Source organism: Taeniopygia guttata, chromosome 2 (assembly GCF_048771995.1).
Source record: "Taeniopygia guttata chromosome 2, bTaeGut7.mat, whole genome shotgun sequence".
Lineage (NCBI taxonomy): Eukaryota > Metazoa > Chordata > Aves > Passeriformes > Estrildidae > Taeniopygia > Taeniopygia guttata.
The window spans coordinates 63,472,778-63,490,063 of NC_133026.1; positions in this window are offsets into that span (position 1 = coordinate 63,472,778).

Here is a 17,286-nt window from a genome sequence, read left to right on the forward strand (position 1 = left end):
GGCAGGGATCTGTCTTTTCTTCATTTGTCTGCAAAGCACATAGCTGTGGCCTTGTGTAAATAATGCATAACATGCACAGTCATATTTTCTACGCGTCCCTACCCGCACAGATTGCTTCAATGGGAAAACGTCATCGCTGATCATTAAAAGGCAACAAACTCCTCAACTACCAAAATAAATAAGTGGTATATTGTTGGCTTTTACAGCCAGTAGGATCCTGCATGAGGGGATTTCCCCCCACCCATATATGCACCTTCAGCAAATTGATTTGATAAGACCCAGTTCCAGACATCACCTTATTTCAAGTTCAGTTACCTAGGAAACTGCAGTGTACTGCTGGGACGAGCTGCCCGCTCCTGCTTCTGTTGGAGCTATTACACACATCAGCTCTTCCTTCAGGAAGAGCAGAGTGCTGCCTATGCCAGCTTCCAGCCTTTTTTTGCAGATCTGGGCTGTGCATGCGTGTGAAGGGAGGCGCGCAGTCACCGATGCCCGTGGAAGGGAAACATGCACACTACCCACACCCACGTCTGCGTACTGGAAGTTGCTCTTTTAGCTGTGAGGAGACGTGGAGATGTGGTAGCTACCTACAGCGTGTGAGTGTGGAGATGACATGGGAACTAGCACTAGCTGTGAGTGTGAGCACGCAGTCCTACGCAGAATGGCTGCTGTGCATGTGTGTGCTCACACACGTAGGTGCTGCTTCTCATGAAACGACTTGAGCTGTCAGGGGTTTTACAAAATGGTAATTAAATCTGAGGATCTGAGATAGCATGGTCTGTTTTGTTTTTTCAGAGGGCTCATTTGTTGAAGACGAGTTCACCTTCTTTGGAACAACAAAGTCTTTGCACTCTCTACTCTGAAGTTTCTGAGAAATGAGGAGCCCTTGAAGAGCAACTCTAGCACATTTCAGTGGTGCTTGACAAAGAGCTGGTGGTAAAGAACCCAAGAAGCGCAGTTACTTTTCGAAACACTTGATTTTTACCAGATTGCCATAATGTGTCCATATTGGCAGCTTGTCTTTCAGGTGTGAGAGGTATAGGTCTCAGGACACAGGAGGCTCAGGTGCTGGGCTGAAGGTGGAAGGGTGTAAGTGAACAGCTGGAGTGGGTAATCCCATTTCCTTCCTTGCACCAGAGCCCAGGAGCTGTACCATGGGGATGCAAACATGTAGTCAACTCATCTACTCTTGTTTAGCACAGGTAAGCTGACTGGAGCTAGTTTCTTTTTAGTACACAGTCCTGTCAGGGAGAAACACCCTATTCCCCACACTATTGTTCAGCAATTTTCCAGAGACAGCAGATACTTTTAATGTTTTATTTTACAGGAATGTGGAGCCCATTATGCATCTCACAAATGGGAAAATAAAATCTGCTCTGCATATCTCTCTAATTAGTTTGTTCTGTGCCATAACTCATGTAGCCATCTGTAGGTGTCAGCAGCCTTTTACATTGTCTTTCACCAACAACAAATATTGTGGCTGGTCTGGTAGAAAAGAAAACTGTCTTGAAGAAGTGGAAATTATCAGAGGGGCTGCCCTGAGGTGCCATGGTGGGAGATCTGTTGTCTGAGGAACAGCCTATCCTCATGGACTTTGAGGCACTACACACATCTTGCATTGTTTGCAGAAGATCACCATTTTCCACTTTGCTATGCTCTCATGGAACTCAGTGAATAACAGGGAAAACAAACTCACAAGAGCAGGAGGTGCAATCCTTCTGTCCCTCTCCCCATCTCCGTAACCTGGATCTATGGGATAAGGGGTTGCAGAATAACTACTGTGTGGGTTAAAGCAGCAGTCTACCAACATCCACCTGCAAGGAGCAGGGCTGTTTCTGGCCTTTCCTCCAAGCCTCTACCTCATCTCCTGACCCATCTGGCTAGAGACTCAGTTCACCACCAGAGATGTCAATGTAGAAAACATCAAAATTCTTGAATAATGCTATATTGCTGGACAAAATATTACCAGTGAGGTCTAACTGTCCAGAATGAAGAACACAAACATGAGTCATGCCCTGTGGAATACTTACATTTGATGTATACATATAAGCACATCTTCTGATCCGTTGCAGTGTGTTCTCACCAACTGGCTATGAAACACTTGTTTTCCATCAATAACTATCCTGATAGGCATTTATCTGGTGCATGCTTGCCATGTCAAAGCTATTAGGGTTTGCAAGAAACTTGTTGACCTATTTAATTTTTGTATATCTAGACAGACGGCTAGATGTGCAGTCAGGTAGATACTTGAAAGTCCAGCTCAGTGACAGAGAAACCTTTATTTTCTTCAACCTGTCAGCACTGTCATTACTGACATTTACTTGGCATTACCCAGTCTCATATAGAGCCCTATAGTTCACAGAATCGTATCAGAGAGTCATAGAGTGGTTTGGGTTGGAAGGGACCTTAAAGATCATCCAGTTCCAACCCCCCTGCCATGGGCAGGGACGCCTTCCACTAGACCAGGTTTTTCAAAGCCCTAACCAATTTGGCCTTGAACACTTCCCGGGTTGAGGCATCCGCAGCTGCATCTGCAGAGTGTCTCATGACTCTTTAATTGTTGCATGTAATTGTTATAACAAATTGGCCCTTGTCTATAATGTATACTATGTATGTTTATGTGCATATACATATGCACATAGATACAAAGACCTGTGTATATATATATATATATGTATATATATATATGTATGTATATATATATATATGTATGTATGTATGTATATATGTGTGTATGTATGTATGTATGTATGTATGTATATACACGTGTATGCACCCATACACTCAGAAGAACATCTGTATGTGTTTCAAACTTAGAAACAACTAATGTGTAAAGGATAGGCAGATATTTCCTTTCATCCACTACCTCCAGGATGTAGTAGGGCATTTTTAACAGCACTGAATGAAACCGAGGGAGTGAGCAACAACCTATCTAGATCAAAATCTCTGCAATGCATCTTTTGCTTCCTGGGGCAATGATTCTTGCAGCTGGGGACCTACTTTTATGAATAGGTGTGCAGAGAAGAGATTTGGCTGTAGCAATTCTATCTATGCCTGGAACTCTTTCCTGCAAACTTTTATATGTGTCAGACATTTCAACTGAGTTTTATGTGCTGTTCTGCATAACAGCGTCTACAGAAAGGTTTACTTTCCTGGCTGCTTATAAGTCACTGATCTTTGATCGTTATGTACCTGTATCCTGGAGGATATTACGTTTGTTTGTATGTATTTCCCATTTGAAATACTGTAAATGATAGATAGAAAAGCTTAGGCAACAGCCAATTTTGTGTTAATTATCTGAGCTGAAAAAGCTTCTGGGGCCTCACAGAGATAGTGGCAGCAGATGCATCTGTGCCTGTGTTAACCTGCTTTCCCAGCATCCCCAAAGCCTGACTGCCTTTTTGTACAACATTACAAAAGCAGTGTAGAAAGGGAAAGAAACACAGTTAGAGAGACTAAAGCATTTACTTACTTTGAGAACTGACTCAAGATATGGATGGTGCTAAAAAGACAGAAGGCTGACCAAAGGGCCGTAATGTCTAACACTTTTTTCTCTCCAGATTAATATTTCATGTCCTGTGCCGTCTTTGTCATCCTGCACATCTCCTCTGTCAGGAAATCTATGCAGGTAGCAGAAGGCCCAGAAATTCAGCAGCTCCCTCACCCCAAATCCACTGACTTTACTCAGGATAACCAAGACTGTAAAGTGGAGGTTTCCCCCCTTCCCCTCATCTGGGGTCAGACTTGGCTCCTTGAGCTACTGGATGTCTCTACTTGTGCTGAGGCTGAGCCATTGTCTGTAGGTTCACAGAGCCCCAGGCTCTATCCTTGGTCTGGAACTGCTGGTGTGACTTCTGAAATTGGTCCTGCCACCTCAAGGCTGCCTGACCCTTTCCATACTAAACTTTTGTTTTAATTTCTTTATAACCTAGCCTGAGCATAATACTTTTTTTGGAAGATGACCATATGAAGGGCAACCAGGTCTAGACCTGGTTTCCTCATTTTAAGAACTATGCACATCAACTGAAGTAGGAGCAGGGCAGGCATACAGGGGGAGATGGCTGACTGTCTTCTGAGAGAAGGCTGAATTTCTCTTGTTTAGCCTAGCAACAAAAGAAGCTGACAAAATGTAGAATTGTCATCTGAAAATATCCCAGAGAGGAAAAAGTGTTGCTTTAAAAAGTCGGTTTAGCATGATAGCAAATTATTTTAAAATATCTGGGAGTCTAGAGTGGAAATGAGAAGCTCCTTCTGCTATCAGACTGATGGGGTCCTCACAGAAGCTTCCACAGGATGCTGTGAAGCCAAAATAACCCAATTAGCTTTGAAGTGAAGCTTGAGTAATTGATGAAAGGCACCCTACAAAGCCACTGCCTGCCAGTGCAGGACCCTGGATTGCATCATCTAGGACATCCCTTCCAGGACTGCATTTCTAAGCTGGGAACTACAATTGGAATGCAATTATGTGAATACTGAAGTTGTAGATAATGTGTTTGAGATCACTTAATTCACAAGCAAGGCTTTACTGCCTCTACCACTTTTCCCTCACAGTGCTGTGGAAATAAGTGTATCATTGCCTTATCTCTGCTCAAGTATTAAAGTCAGAATGTGTTAGAAACATCCAGGAGAAAATTAAATAATATTCCATTTGGTGTTTTGTAATGTGTGCTGAACATTTTATTTTCTGTCAAAGAAATATTGAATAATGGTGTATTTGGACAACACATTTTTTTGAAAATACAGCATGCCATTGCATAAATAAAGCATATTTGTTAACATATAGATGCAGTTTCTAAGTTTCCCTCAACTTTTCAAACTTTTGAGTGCCTGGATATTCAATCTTATCATTCTTTTAATTTAGAGAGGTATTTGTAATAATGCTGAGGTGGCTGCAAGAATGGTTAGTTGAAACAGATTCTCATCAGTGGTGCCATGCCGTTAAGATAATAGGAAGCCTGTGTAGTGGTAGATAATAAAAGCTGACAATAAAAACAAAGTTTGTATTCAAGTCAAATTACAATTGAAATGTTTTGAGCTGTGTTTTACTAAATCCACTTGCAAGAGTAGGATCAGAAAAGTAATTTCCTGTCTTGTAGGGAACGTTTTCTAGAGAATGTGTTCTCTAAAAGAAGCCAGCAAATTTCAGCACTGATAACTTTCTTATTCCTAAAACCAATTATTTTCAAACATGTTGTCTACACTAGCTTTCAGTGAGGATTAACTATATGACAGGCTTGAACTTTTAAAAGCAAGTGAGTTTTAAATTATGAAGGAGAAGGGGGAAAAGGTGAGACTAATTTTTACTGTACAGAAACATGTGAAGTTTTTCAGTGCATCATCATTCATAGTCTTCTTGCCATAATTATAATGAAAATTATTCCTTTTCTCTTCTTTTTTTGACTCTCTAACAAGAAATGCTTTGTGACTGGATGATGTAGACTAATTTTTAATGAATCATTTATCATATGAATAGCTTATTGCAAATGAAACTTCCCTATCTAGCCCAGGAGTATTTTTTTGTTAATTGCATTTCAAACATTAAAGAATATTCCTAGTTCGAACTTCCTGGACCAACGCTATTGAATGCTACATTTGTGCTGTCTGATTGTATGGGATCAGTACCAGGAGCTGGGTGTCTTGTCTGGCTCTTTGTGACAATCTATTCAAAATCCTATTTCAGCAAGTATACGTGGACATTATGTGAAAATATGCTTCACTGTACTCCTCCAGAAGTACATTTCTGTATATTTTCAGAGAATGAGTCTTGTAATGCTCACACTCTCTAAACTCTCCTAGGTTAAGAGGCTTGCTGCTAATGGCACTGTGGAGAGGCTTTCATGCTCAGGGCTGGCACAAATTGAACACTGATACTGGATATTTGTGGGAATGTTCCTATAGGTTTCTAACTACTTGTGGGTTTGCACCGAGTGTTAAATGTTTTAGCCCTAAAGCAAATACTTACAGATATGGGAATCTGGCTGCTATTCAGTATTTGATTTGCTACAGTGAGTTCTTCCCCAGCAAAATTTCCACTGATGTGATCTGTGTTATCAGGACATCAATTTACCCCCACAGGCCACCAAAATGATAGACCTTCAAAGCCAAGATAATCACAGGAGTCAATAAATATCTTCACCTTCACCTAAGATAGATAGGAAAACATCAGAGGTTCAGTGTGACCCAGTCTGGCAGAGTTTCTGTTCATAAGTGTTAATAGCCTTATAAAATTTTGTTTATTTTGGTCTAAACTCTTAGTTGAGACTTCAGTAAACCCCTGGGAAGCCTGTGGAAAGCCAGCAGTGCCCAAACGGTGACTTAGCTGGTGGCCAAGGACAGGCAATCCGCATTTGTCAGGGGTATCACATATATATTCTCCTCTGGTTGGAGGTTTTAATGAGGAGACGTTTCCAGGACGAAAAAGAACAACAGGACTGAGAAAATTTAATCCTGAAAAATGAAAGAGGAAGACTGAAAAGAAGATAATCACAAGTTTCAGGATTTGAACTCTGGTACATGGGATGTGGTCTATAGGCGACCACAGGAGTCTGTGTCATGCCTGAAGTTTTTCCTTTTTCCACAGAGGGGTCCAGTCTGGCCACTCTGGTCCTGATGATGTTGGATGATTATACAGGCAAAACACTGCCTGCAGGGCAGCAGCTGGGGCTGCTTCCCCAGGGCCCGGGGGCTCAGGCACAGCATCCGATGGCAGCAGCTCAATGCCTATTGCCAGGCATGAGGTGAGCAACGGGAGCTGATCCCATGCATTAATCCGCAGCAACTGTGAGATAAATTGCGTTACTCTAAATGCCACTGAAGGAAATTTGGCTGACGTATGCAAACTCGTTAAGCTGCTTTAATTGCAGCACTCTAGGAGAAGGTGGTGATTTCAGCAGACTGAAATAGGATGGGGAGTCCTCACTGCGTGAAACAGGAGAGAGAGCACCAAACACAGCTACTCAGGCCAAGAGAAAAAACGGGAAATCCTGTCTTTTAGGTGGGAAAACAAACTAGGCAGTCTTTCCCTTTCCATAGCACCTCTTCTTAGCCAAATCAATAAACAACAGATTGAGGCCTGAGGGACTAGAATGGTACAGACAAAAGGACTAAGTTGACACACCTCATCCCCCAGCTTCATTCCTCACAGGAAAAGGCATTTTCAGGTAGATATGGCTGAAATAACTTCAGTCAAAAAAGGAGCAGGTGGGAGATGATTTTTCATTCATTAAAGACAGTCATAGGAATTTGTTGTCTGTCTTTGTTAAAGAAAATCAGAGACGTCTCACAAAGAGATTATTCTTTTGCTGAAATCATGCTTATCTTTTTTGTTTGGTTGGTTTTGTAAATGAGGTAGGGTACTTTGCAGTGAGACTAATACCTTTTTCATGAGAAAATGTAGAAGGAAAAGTTTCTCTTCCTTGAAAAACTGATTTTTAACTGGGTTCAACCATAGACATGGATTAGTTATTAAAAATAGTCAGAAATATTTTAATCCTGCTAACAGTCAAGCTGCTGCCAGTAAAAGTATTTGAGCTTTATTCTTAATTTTTATCCTACCAAGAACTCCCCTAACCTTGTAGAGATGGCCTGAATGCTCAAGCATATGCCCACCATCCATTTGGTGGTAAGCCCAGGTTTTCAGGGCTGTAGAAGTGAGCTGACAGTTCAGAAAATAAAGCCTTTCTTCCTGATTTCTTTTTCTTTCTTACCTGACAAGTGTACTGATGGCCAGTTTAATTTGATTTGACACAGATGGTCATTTCAGTTGGCAATCATCCACCAAAATATGTGTCACCCTTGGCTAATGACCTGCCCTCATCGATAATCTTGTGACATCTTTTCCACGTTGTATATGACATGCGCCTGTGAATTTCCTGCAGTAACCCCTTCGTGTTTTTAAATCCCAGCCTGCCAAATGCCTGGCTCCAAGATGTCATTTCTCCTTCACAAGGATGCACCAGCTGCTGAGGGAGCTTGTGTGGGGATCCCTCCATTTTAGCTCTAAGGCCAGGTAGGAAGGGACATGGGAAATACCATAGGAGGACACATCTGCCCTTGGCTTCCATCTCTCTCACCATGCCAGACCACAGCCTGAAGGGCTGGAACCAGGGGCTTGTCATTCCCTCAGCCCTTCCCTAGATCTGAAATGGATTGATGTTGCATTGCAGTACCGTGGATCAGGGAATGAGGCCTTTTTTGCACCTATATGTGTAAGGCATCTAGATAATAATTATTAATGACCCATAATAATTTTACATTCTTGTTTTCTCTGTATTTATAATGATTAGAAATCCATAATTTTGTCCTCTGAGCTGCCTAGTCACTTCAGAGGAGAAGCTTTATCCTTTTGCATTTAAAGCCTGATCAAAGGTCCCCTGTAATCTATGGCTGCCCAGTCAAACTCGGGGTTATGTGACAAGTGGGATGCCATCAGCTGCTACAGAAGTAAGTAAACAAGATGTTTGTAAGATAAAGTCTTGCATCTCCATGCAACATTTGCCAGCTCATGTTTGAAAAGAGGTTTTCCAGTCTGATCTTTCACTGGAATACTTCTACTCAGTTTACATTTGTTACTGTCACAGGGCTATTTGTCCAATAAATTAAACGGTCAATAAATGCAGGGGCCATTAATCTTTTCTATCAGTAATTACCTTAAAAATTAGGAGACTGCTATTCTGCCTCCTTTATTTCATTTGATAGTTGTAGCAGCAGCAGCAGATCTGGCTAATAATCCCTGCCTTCAGCTTGAGACCATTGCAGGGCCATGGGGAGGACAAATATGAAAATCAGGCATGTGCAAAGTAATTTTTCTCATGAGAAAACATGTTAATATGAAACAATGAGAAGCCACGGGACTTCCTAACCTGGATGTAACACACTTTTACCTTGGCTGAGGCTGTTCTGCCATGGTGAAGAAATGACCTCTGGGAGCTGCTGCTGTGGGACTAACACTTGGCAGTCATTCCTCTACGTGAGCTGTGGGGAATCCCCATCACTCTGCAGCCATCTGAACCTTGTTTCTGTGAGGTCCCAAAGGCCTTTGCAAGGTTAGTTTATTATTAGCATCAGTTTCCACTCTCATGACTTATTTTGAATATAAGAGAAGTGGATCCTATTAAAAAAATGCTATCTAGGGCACAAAGTGTGGAGTAACCCATATTTCATCATCCTGCCATTAAACAAGAAATACTAATTTACTTACACCTGTGACAGAGATGCTAGATGCTAGATTATAAATGTCATATGTGGATTCAGGATATTCTATGAAAAAGATTAGTGAGTTGTTTCTCACATCACAGATTTCCTTGTTGGTCTGCTAAGAAACATTTCCAGTTTGTGCAACTGAACTCCAGTTTGTGGAACTCTGAACTCTTGGTTCTAACAGTGCAGCCCAGAGCAGGTGGATGCAGGTGACCCAGAAGTCCTGCCAACATTTCTGTAGTGTATATGCCTGTGTGGGAGGCAGTAGCATTTGGAAAAGAAACATAGCATCAAAGAGTACTTAGGGAATGAAGCTGTGGGCTCAGCTGTAAGCAAAGCCCCTGTGGTTAAAGCTGTGCCTGTTGAGATGTCCCATGTGACAGTACCAAACTCATTTCCATGCTTTGCTATGCATGTCCACCTCCTTGTCGAGCTGAAAAACTGTTTGTTACACAGTGCTGAGATGTAAATGAAGGCAGTGACATCACCCCTGCAAAGTCTGATCAGCCTAAAGGTCCTCTGCACTCACCCCAGCACACAGGATCTGGCAATGGGGATGGACACCAGGACCTGGCAGCGTGTCATGCTGGTGTTGTCACCCCTGCCTATCCCCACTGTCCCATTACCCACCTGTGGGACTCAGATTCAGTAAAGAAAGAAACTGAGAGTTTCTAGCCAGGCAGACGCCTGGGAAAGAATGTAAATAATTCTTTATCTCTCTTGTTTTTCATGTTGTTTATCACTGTGCGTCAAGCACTCTGCACCGATGCTGTGAGTTGTTTTCACTTCAGAACCAATGGGTTTGGTCTTTGCAAAGCTCTGTATATAAGAGCAGTGTATTTTAAATAAATTGGAGTTTTACTCTCAGCAGCCTTCTGAGCCTGAGTCTCTTCATTCCCGACCTGCCTGACAGCGACACCCAACATGCCCTGTTTTGCAGCGGTCACTTCCACTGACTTTCTGGAATACAACAGTGAACAGCGGAAGAGCTTTTCAGCCCCCTGTGCACTTAGGGTTTTTAAAAGATATTCATTACAAAAACAAAGGTCCTTTAAGAACACACACACAAAGAAAATCCCATTTTAGTTTAAAAAAGTGCAATGGAATTTGACCTTTTCTGTGTCTTCTGCCATGCCTCCTCTCCAGAGGTTTGTATGGTGTTCATGGTCATGCTGTTTTATTATTCCCACAACTCTGTTTCTTCCTTCTAGGCATTAAATAAAGCAAAACAAAGAACCACAAATTTTACTTAAAACAAGTTGACCTACCCTTGGAAAACAGCAAGTGCATTCTTAGGCAATTCACAAAGAGGAAAATGAGACAAGGTCAGTGATCAACTCATTTATTGCAGCTTGACCCATCCTACTGAGTCTATGGTTTGCTCCTGAGCTCTCAGGGCCACAGCCCTTTCGTAACCAGTGTTTGGGATTTGCAGAGAGCACAGATCAAGGTCCTTTCCTTACAGGACTTTCCAGATTCACCTTGTAGACTGGCAGGCTGATTTTCAGTGGATCAGTGTATGAGTTAGGATGCCGAGCCTCATTCCTAGCATGAGGAGAAGAACTCTTCATTTTAGTTTTCAGGCTACATGAGCAGGACAGAGATATCCAGAAGAGAAATCTGCTACAGCATAAGGCCTTTTTTGGGTAGTGGGGAGAAGTCCCCAGCCACAGCAGCACAAACACATGTGGACATTAGCTGTATAGGAACATGGATTTTGCCATGGAGGGTCCCTGCATGGGTCAGAAAATAGTCCAGATGTGAATCAACTCTCAGAAACCAGTCCAGCCATAAAAATGGACACTCATGTCTCAAAAAAGGCAAGAGTGGCAAATAATTAATCTTAACTACCATGAGGTTCCCTGTATCCTTTTACAAGCAGAACAAAGCACAAAGGGAGTAACCCCTGAAAAACGCTGGTGATTTTGTACTGTTCACCCAGTTCTGGTGCACTGAAGGGCAGGAGACCTTCTCCAGCCCACAGAACCCATGGCTTTTGACCATATGCACAAAGGATCTCACCTCTGCAACACTGCAGCCCTCACAGGAATACCACAGGCTTCTCTGACCTATCTCCATGGGGAAAAAATGAGAAACAAACACCAGGCAATGCTGCCAGTTGTCTATAAAGGTACAAGGATAAAGATTGTGCCTTATTTAGGGGGAAAGGGCCATGGAAGCCTGGCTCTTGTAGATCTTCTCGGGGAGCCAAGTCACGTGCACACACACTCGATAAAGAGCTGCTTCTTTTCTCTTCCCAGAAATGCCATTTTCCTCTGGCTGCTTAACAATTACTGGGCATACAAGAGATTTGATCCAAGACAATTTACTCCTCATACATGAGTGAATATCTAACTGCCCATCTTCAGTCTGACTGATGAGAGCCCAGGTAACTTGGCAAGCTTCCTCCTCCTACATCTGAAGGATGGCTGCTATCCATGAGTGCTCCTGCCACAGATATGGATGCGACCAAAACAGCCCTCTGCAGTGAGAAACATCTGTGGGAGACAATCTATAGGAGAATGAAATAGTGTTTTCCCCAATGTATTCTGCAAGAACAGTGCAAACAGGATATCCCATAGAAATGCTGGTTGGTTTCCTTTGGTTTCTTTCCTTTGTTCTTACTGATCAAGTGAAGAAAACAACCCCATTTCTCTTTCCCAAAATCCCTGAGGTAAAATTCATTTCAGATCTCCTTCATAAAATGACTGGATAGAAGATTCTCCCTTGGGTCACTCAGCATATTCATTACACTGCTCTCACTCCTCTAAGATAATGAATCATGTATCCCAGAACTTGTCCACACTTGCAAGTTATCACTGATTAAGGTAAGGTGCAAATATAAAGTGTCATTGCTGTTTCATAAGAGCAGCTCAAGGGTTGAGTTAAGCAGGAATAATGCACTGATTTCTCAACAACAGCTTCCTCACAGGGTGTTAATCAGGAAGAGGTGACTGGAAACAACTCAGCCCTGAGATATGATGTAGCTGAATCAGCCACACTTGCTCAAACCTCTCCCAGAGGGCTCTGGCTGCCCTTGCCAACAGTAGGAGAGTGTTTTAGGAAGTGCTGCTGAAGATCCTATGGATGATTTCAATTCATGCTGTGCATGTTGAAGTCTGTACTATGGTTTGCCATAGGGAAGCAGCATTAAACCATTAGTACTAGTTGAATTATTTGCTTATGGTTAAGAATACTGACTGGTGTGTGCACCTGTTGAGCAGCCAAGTAAATGAAAAGTCATTTGAGAAAATGTTCCAGATGCAAATAAAAGCCTAGAGCTAGAAGAGACTTTTTCACAGGTCATGGTATTGCTGCTCAGCCAAGCTGTCAGACAGCAAAGCTATGAAGAAACATTTAGAGGGTTGCAAATGCTCTTCCTCATCTTCCAGTTTTGCAAATTTTATTGAGTGGTGCTGCCCTTATTCTGTATTTGTCCCTTCTCCACAGAAGTACTTGACAAGTCATCTGGGGACATCTATCATTGCATAACCTCACACCCGACAGACAAAGCTGTTCACCTCTTTTTGCCCCCTTTATGCAGCCAAGGGCTCCAGGCATTTCTCAGGCATCCTTCAGCAATGTGCTTCTGCAAAAATAAAAAGCCACAAAACTCAGAATTTGGCTTTCTGCTATACTTTTTATTCTCTTAGCCTAACCCAAAGCACTTTAAAATACATAACTGCTATCATCTTAGGGAAAGTTGTGAGGTAATTAGGTCTCTGGTCTCTAATTTATAAGCAAAAGTGGAAAAACACCCTACCCTTGACAGGATTAAAGTACCTGTGGGTACTATTCATGCTTTCAGATCATCTCCAGCCACTTTGTTCCTTTTAGGCCACTGCAGGTATGTACAGAGATTATTAGAGAGACTTCCTGGTCGATGCTCAGAGGAAAGCAGGTGTTTCCAGAAGGCAGTGCCAAGCTGGGTTCCAGGAACATGAAGGCTTGTTCCACCCAGACCTGTGCTAGCTGGACGTGGGTCTGGGATTGCTGCTGTGCCGGCTCCTGCCCCACTCACCAGTGACTCTATTCCCACGTGCTGTGGGGTGTAATCCAACACAGGAGCTGCTGCCAGGGGACAGCTGGCCAAAGGTAAGTGTGTGAGTGTCATTTCCATCCTGCAGCTCACAAGATTCCCTACTGCATCTGTCAACTGGGCTCAGCCCGTCCTGGGGATCTGAACATGCAAAAGTGGACACAGAAACGGGGCTTCAGAGGCAGGTTGGCAGAACAGTTTTGGCATGTGAAGTGACAAGTGCAGGGGGAATACAAACTTCCTGAGCAATAATTTGCTATTTTGTGAATATATATTATGCCACATGTGAAATTTACTTGGGGACTTGCATTATCTAACATTGCTCCATCAGCTGATCTCAGGGGAGATTCAGGATGGGCCTCTCCACCTGCTGAGGAGCTGTGCCAGAAATGGCCTGGAGATACAAGTGCATAAACATTACCTAAGCCTGAACGAGAACTAGCTTCAGACAATACCAGTGCATACAACCAAGCCTCCCTTTGAGAGAGGACAGGTATAAGTGATGGGATACAGCATAAAAGACACTAAAAATGGCCTATATTCACAACTCTTCTACACAACCATTAATTTTTGTTTTCTTTCAAAAATGACTTTCCTATCAATCCAACTCTGAAGCAGTTAACACATGGAACTCAAAGATACAGTTAACCCATGACTGTACACCAGGTTAAGAACAAAATATTTCATTATCATATTGAAATCCCTAATTCATGCTGGGCCTTAACTTGAAGCAGCCACAGTTCCAGTTATAATAACCCAAGGAACAGAGAGGATCTGCAACTTCTGAAAATCAAGTCCAGAATTTCCACCATTTCCACAAACTCAAGGAAACTTTCTGATGGTTTCATTTGTATTTGGAGTTTCACTGACCTAGCAAATAATACATGAAATATATTCTGTTTATTCCTCAGACAGGTTCTACATTACCAAGTGCAATACTCCCAGCTGCAGTTAGTGTATTCTTTTGCTCTAAACTCATTTTCCAGAGCTATATTTCTCAAAAATATGAATCTTGAAACTCCACTTTAATGATCATAAAAGATTTTGTTTCTGCTATCCTCTTTAAGAAGTGCATCCAGAGTCTAAGTCCATTTTAGGAATATACCAAAGAAAAAAGCTAAAATGTCTTGCCAAAGCTACTGTCTGACCTTTAAATACATATTTAAAGCTCTGTCTCAGGGCTCCACAGCCCTCAAGGCGTTTCTTTCCTCAGTGCCAAATGCAGAGTTCATGCAGCCCCAGCTCCTCCAAACAAAGTGCTAAGGTTACATGTTAGAACCAGGTGCTGTTTACATAAAAAAAGTGGGGCAAACATCTGCACGTCACCAAGCATCTTTCCTGTACACTGAATATAAATATCCAGGTTAAACCTCTACTTCTTGACTGTGTTTCCTCCTACACCTTTATCCGCTGAGGTAGTTTATGTAAGTAACCTGAGATAAAAAATTTCCTTGTCATGGTGTAAAAATACTGAAGTTCCACTGCCTTATAATCTGATTCTTTTGCTGGGTGTCCATCAGCTCTTCAGGATGTGATGCCAAGAGACACTATCCATGTTAAAAGGTTTGACATCTGAAGGACTTATGAATGGTTGGTGAGGGGAATATGGTTCATAAAGCAGCAGGGGAAAGTTGTGCTGCAGAAAAGCCCTAGAAGAGAAGAGCAGCCAGTAGAAGACACAGTGGATCTGAATAAGAGGACTTATTTAGCAGCCTCTGTGCAGATGTCCAACACAGCTTCATGTCTTGGAACTTCTCTCACCCTAATCCCAAAGCAGCAAACACTGACCTTCCCGTGCCAGAGCAGCCTCACGTGTTTGTTAGCAAGCCTTTGCACTACTAAGTATTCAGAAAAGCTTGTCAGCAAAGCTTTTCATTAATTTAGTAGTGGTAGTGATTGATAACCAAATAATATTGGTTATTTAACCAAAAGATCGTGTTCTGAAGAGAGCAAATATTTAGAAAGAACAAATATTTCCTGACAACGTTCATTTATCACATTGGGATTTAGAAAGCTGTGAAAAAGGCTTGGAGAGACCCACAAGAGACCATGATGTCCATGTGTGATCCATGTAATTTCTGATGATGAGCATCATCAGGAAATACTTGTTACCAGCAAGGTCTTTTTTGGATATATTTGTTTAAGGTCTGTAGGTCCTCCTTTAGGTGACTCACCTTATTGTTGAGTTCTCCAGAACCTCAGCACAAATTGCCTTTTAGTGTTGTTCTAGGCATTTTTTTCCTAGAGAGCACCTCTCCAGACCGCTTGGTCTTTTCTCCAAAGGAGCTGAAACATTAAAGTTTATATCAATACCTGTGCAAGCAGAAGTTTGCCTAACACACGTCTGCTGTCATGGTACCTCACTGCCAACTGGGTGCCCAGCTCAGGCCCCACTGCTCTGACATGATCTGTAGAGTACACACATTTGCACCAAGTGGTGAGTTTGGTCACTCAGTCAAAGGGCTGGTTTCTGAAGATGAGTTAAACTCAAAAAAATAAAAAGAGTGAGGTCAGTGCTTATTACCACATGGACACTCAAGCCCAAAAGCAGCCTCGGTTGTGTCATAGGATGTAAAATCTTGCAGCACCACACACTTCTAGCAGCAGAGAGATAGTAGTTGTCTGGGAGGTTCAGTTCCCTTCAGGTTAAATTAAATTTATGTTGGTTTAATTTAAGACAGTTGGGAAGAGTTTTCAAGCTAAAATAATAAAAGCCACTCCTAAAGTGAAATAATGGATGGCAATAATATTGACATGTGGAAATAATAATAAAGACATACTTCCTACTAAAAGTTTGTTGGCTTTTTTGTTTGTTTGTTTTTTGTTTGTTTTTGGTTTTTTTTTTAATGAAATAGAATAAAAGAAGTTTCTATGTGGACCATAACTCAGAGGCCAATGAGTCTTAGGTATCTTTGAGAAGAGGGAACACTATCCTCAAACTGTCTGCTGGGACGCAGCAGGAATCTGAAGTCCAGATTATTTTTTTCTTTGTACTTTAACACAGAGAAAGTTGAAGCAGGTTCACAGACATAAAGCACATGCTTTATTCCCTGATTTTGTAGCTGGTGGCATACACCAAGTTCAAGGTTAATAGGATGCAACTGGGAGTCCTCAGGTGGCCATCCTCTCCTGGTATCTCCTCCAGTGCAGCAGGAGATCACTGTCCTATCAACAACCACCCCAAAGTAAAATTATACTCTTTAGTAAAGCTTGCTCAAGTTGCCTTCCAGTGATCTTTGTCTGATAGCAACACTGGCACTGGCTGGATTACACTTGATTAAGTACAAATGTTGCACGCTAATTGGCTGATATGCCTTGTATGCATTTTTAATCAGGTATTACTTATCCTATATTAAAATTACTATTATATACTCTTTATATGTAATATGTACTCATGGATCTAGAAGGCACCAAGTGGAAAGAGTGTGGGAACTTGAGTGCTGAATGATATGAATTATAACTTGACAGCAACATGATGAAAAGGTAGGGGAGAAGAGCACAGGAGGATGGCTGAGGTATAAGAAGCCTTTTCCCAGGGAATATGGCATAAAAAGTTCACCCCTGGAAGGCTGTGAGGAAAAGAGCACCGGTGAAAGGGCCAGAAGAAAGGGGCTGCCACAGCAGCCCTGGAGTAACTTTAAGTGAAAGGCTATAAGCAAAAAAGCCCCCTAAAAATTAGAAAACTTTTAGGAATAGGCCAGTACAAACAATTGCACTGTGCAATATTTGGATGACCAGACTCCCTCTAAGCCTCATAAAAATTACATAAAAGTAGTCAGTGGGATTTTGAGCATATCCTGCACTCCAGGTACACACAGAGTTCCAAACTATCCCATTCACCCGGCACACAGAAATTGATGGGAAAGTCTGAGCTTTTATTTCCAAGTTTCATTGTTTGTATGATCTACCATAGGCAGGGAAGACTAAAGAATAAGGGAATGCCTAAATATAGAAAGAACAAAGAAGAGCTCAATAGATGAATGTGAGTAACTGCATCAGGTGCAAAAACACAGTTAGTGACATTGTAATTACTGAAATTAAATATCAAT